The sequence below is a fragment of the Otolemur garnettii genome, unplaced genomic scaffold (assembly GCF_000181295.1).
Source record: "Otolemur garnettii isolate 467f Iridium unplaced genomic scaffold, OtoGar3 scaffold00023, whole genome shotgun sequence".
Classification (NCBI taxonomy): Eukaryota; Metazoa; Chordata; class Mammalia; order Primates; family Galagidae; genus Otolemur; species Otolemur garnettii.
Genome location: NW_003852418.1, coordinates 13,316,573 through 13,320,814, shown reverse-complemented (window position 1 = coordinate 13,320,814; position 4,242 = coordinate 13,316,573).

Below are 4,242 nucleotides of genomic sequence, written 5' to 3'. Positions count from 1 at the left end.
AAAAAAAAAAAAAAAAACAGGAAATAAGAAAATGAACACAGAAGGCTTCCCTCCTTTCGTACATTTGTTGAAGAAGGGGGGAAAGGAGGAGAGAAAAAAAAAAAAGAGGAGGACGAAGAAGAAGGGGAAGGTCCAAATGTAGAATGCCGAAAGAACAACTTTACAAGCTCAAAAATTCAAATTTGGTTAGGTTGTAAACATTACAACCAAACTGTAGTAAATCACCTCTGAGGGTTGTTGTCAACGTTTGATGGGCGAACTTGGAATAATCCATTAAACACCAGTCGAATTTCAAAATAATTCAGCCTTGCATGAGGCAAACCAGCAAGCGAGCCTCCCATTTCAAATTTCAATGCTTGATTGCCAGCAATCAACCTGGATCCAATCTGGGGATCTAACTTCTGCCTGCACTGCCAGGACATACTAGGTAACCAGAGCTTTAAAGCAATACAAAGGTGCCTAAGTTCCATTTCCTTTTCTCATTAGTGATACTGTGCCTCCTGCCCTAATGCAGTGGTTGTTTGGATGACAAAAATTACACAGAAACTCACTATTTTCCCCCAATCTGACTCATCATTCACAGTTCAAAATCAAACGCTCCTCCAAATGAATTGGAAAGCCTCCTCCCCCCTTTGGTTGGTTTTAAAAGATGCACCAAGCCCCTAACGAGAGAAAAATAGATCCTGTGCATTCCGGAGTTATTTGCAAATATTGTGTTAGTGGAGAAAAAAAAAAAAGTCACACAGTCCTACAGTACTGCTTTTTAAGTCTAGATCAATAGACATCTCCCCGTGTAAAACCCACACCGCCTTATCTGTAATGCTCGGACTCGAGGAGCCGGCGTAAGATTTGTAGAGTAAAATCTCACAAAGGATATTACTCTGGGTGAGATTTGGTGTGTATGAGTTAATAAATTTTTGGTCGGGCTACCCTTAGGATTACTCCTCTGTCTGCATTTTGGTTTTGTTTTCTCTCTGTCCCTCCCTGGTGGGGTTGAAGCTGGAAATGGCATCACTCTTGAGCTCGTTAGTTTGATAAACTGGCCTAAGTGCGCAGCTACAAAGGCTACCTTTAGCACAGAGGCATTTACGAGTCTCTGGGGGGATGCTGAAAACACCAGGAAGTGTTTAGGCCCTGAATCACAGCCCAGTATTCTGAATCTTTAATTTTTTTTTTCTCTATGAGGATGTCAGAATTAAAATATAGGACACGCTTTTCCCACTTGGTTTCTATGACTTGCAAAGCATTCAAGAGCTTCTAGGCTAGAATTACCTCTACCCCAGGCAAGAGAGCAAACAAAAAACTCCAAGGAGTCTTAACAGTTCCTCCGCTGGGCTTCTTTTACATGTTTGACCCAACAATATAATAAAGATGACTAAATACTAAACCTGAGCGCTGTGCTTCTAAATCCATCATGTTTCCCATCACATTTATCCGTGCGGTATTCTCACCTTTGGTGGCGTAGATAATGCACGTGGAAATACATTTCAAAAGATAACTAGTTTGTTTTCAGATACGACGCATCCGTCATCCAAATAACCGCGCAATTAGGACACAGCAAACCTTCGGAATCAATGATTTGTTTCAAAGGTGGTTTCGGGGTTACCGTTAAAAATGAAAGTTCCGACCAAGGCAGGGAAAATAAGAGACAGCTAATGTTTGTAAATAAGAACTTAACACTGAAACGGGAGTAGGGGTGGCGTTGTGGCGTTGCGGTTGGGTTAATTTTTTGTTTTTAGTTAAGCACGTCTAGCACTGAGGCTGGAATAGCCCAGATAGCCACAGGAGGGAAAGAGCTTGATAACCACAGGAGGGAAAGGAGAGCTTGCAACTGTATCATCTCACGTCTCAGCTGCTCCCACTTTGTTTACTGACAGGACCTGCATTTTCAGATGAAGCAGCCCAACAATTCCACATTGAGATATTGATCCCCCTGCCAGTCATCACCAGGTGCGTGGATACTAAATGATATTAACAAGCTAGAGACAATTGCCCATCCCTAGGGAGGGCTAATGATTTCTGATTAAAGTCATATAATCAAGACGCAGAATTCTTCAGAGCCATTTGAAACAATTCACAGATCTGCACATCCTGATGTGGACGTTTACCCAGGACAGGCGTGAAACCATTTGGCATTTAGTAAGTAGGGAAGATGTCGTGTATGAACAAGAATTCATAGATATATTTGAACATTGCACTTTTATAACAAGAATATTTTTATTAGGCCAGGCACGGTGGCTCACGCCTATAATCCTAGCACTCTGGGAGGCCCAGGGCAGGTGGGTTGCTTGAGTTCACAAGTTCAAAACCAGCCTGAACAAAAGCGAGACCCTATCTCTACTGAAAACAGAAAAACTGAGGCAAGAAGATTGCTTGAACCCAAGAGTTTGAAGTTGATGTGACCTATGATCTATAGTACTCTACCCAGGCAACAGCTTGAGACAGTCTTAAAATATATATATTTTTTTATTTATTCACTGTATTACTTTTAAATGACACCATAAAGGTACCAAACAATCTGTTAATAGCTATTGTGGTAAGCAGGGTGTGCCAGGAAAGACTTTTTTTTTTTTTTTTTTTTTTGCATTTTTTGGCCAGGGCTGGATTTGAACTCACCACCTCTGGTGTATGGGGCTGACGCCCTACTCCTTTGAGCCACAGGTGCTGCCCATAGACTTTTATTTTTTACGCATATCTATATTACTCTTTTTTAAAATGAAAAAAGAAAGAAAGAAAGAAAAGTTATGGCTGAGCATGGTAGCTCACACCTATAATCTTAGCATGCTGGGAGGCTGAGGCAGGTGGATCACCTGAGCTCAGGAATTGGAGACCAGCCTGAGCAAAAGGGAGACCCTGTCTCTACTAAAGGAAAAACTAGCTGGGCATTGTGGCAACTGCCTGGAGTCTCAGCTACTCAGGAGGCTGAGGCAAGTAGATTGAGTTTGCTGTGAGCTATGATATCACGGCACTCCACTGAGGGCAACTCATTCAACAAAGTGAGACTCTGTCTCAAAAAAGAAAAATAAAATGTTATTTACATGAGGTATAGAGAGATAATACTAAAAGATGTATGAAGACTAGTGACTAGAAGAAAAAAAGACACAAATACCTAGTAAGAGAAATGCAAAATAATAATAATAATGCCCTCTAACTTAATAAGAAGAGTATTTAAAATGTTTCAGCTGGTGGTGGGCACAGAAATTGGCACAGAAATTCCAAAGAGCACTTCTGCACCACATATTATGAATTTTACAAACATGCACGCTCTTAAATCTAATATTTTCACTTCTAAGGATTTAGCCTAAGCAAACAATGATGATCACAGTACCACTTTAAAAAGCAAGTTGGGAGGCTGGATGGGGTGGCTCATGCCTACAAACCTAGCCCTTTGGGAAGATTATTTGAGGCCAGGAGTTTAAGACCTGCCTAGGCAACACAGTGAAATGCTGCCCTTACAAAAAAATTAAAAATTAACTAGGAGCAATGGTACAGACTTGTAGTCCTAGATACCTGAGGTAAAAGGATTGCTTGAGCCCAGGAGTTCAAAGCTGCAATGAGCTTTGATCATGCCATTTCACTCCTCCCGGAGCCACAGAACCAGATCCTGTCTCTCAAAGAAAAATTTAAAAAAAGAAAGAAAGAAAGAAAAGAAAGCAGGGTGAGAAACAATTTAAATATCTAGCCAGAGAGGATTAGATACATAGTATATAGCAGAGAGGATTAGATACATTGTATACATCTTGTGGATTAGATACTTAGTGTACACCACCATGCTTATTATACACCTATAACCTGTATGTTATTTACAACAAGATACTCATTGTTCCAAGGGCTCAATCAACACTGCTCAAATACTCCTGGTAATGCTCTGGGAGGTAGATAATGTTACTTTCTACCTCTACAGGGGAGGAAACAGATACATATGGTTTTTATAACTTACCCACAATCCATAGTTAGTAAGGGTTAGGACACGGCTCAGACCCTAGCAGTCAAGATGCCAAAAATTGCATTCCTTTTCCTCCTTTTTTCAAACCACTTTTTTGAGAAATAACAGACATAAAAATCCGTACAGATTTAATGTTCATATCTCAACGAGTTTGAGGATAAACCCATGAAGCCATGACCGCCATTAAGGCCATAAACAAACACATCACATCCCAAAGTCACCTCCACGTCTGTTATTATTATTGGCTTGGGGGGGTTGTGTTAAGAACACTTAACATAAGATCTACCCACATCCCC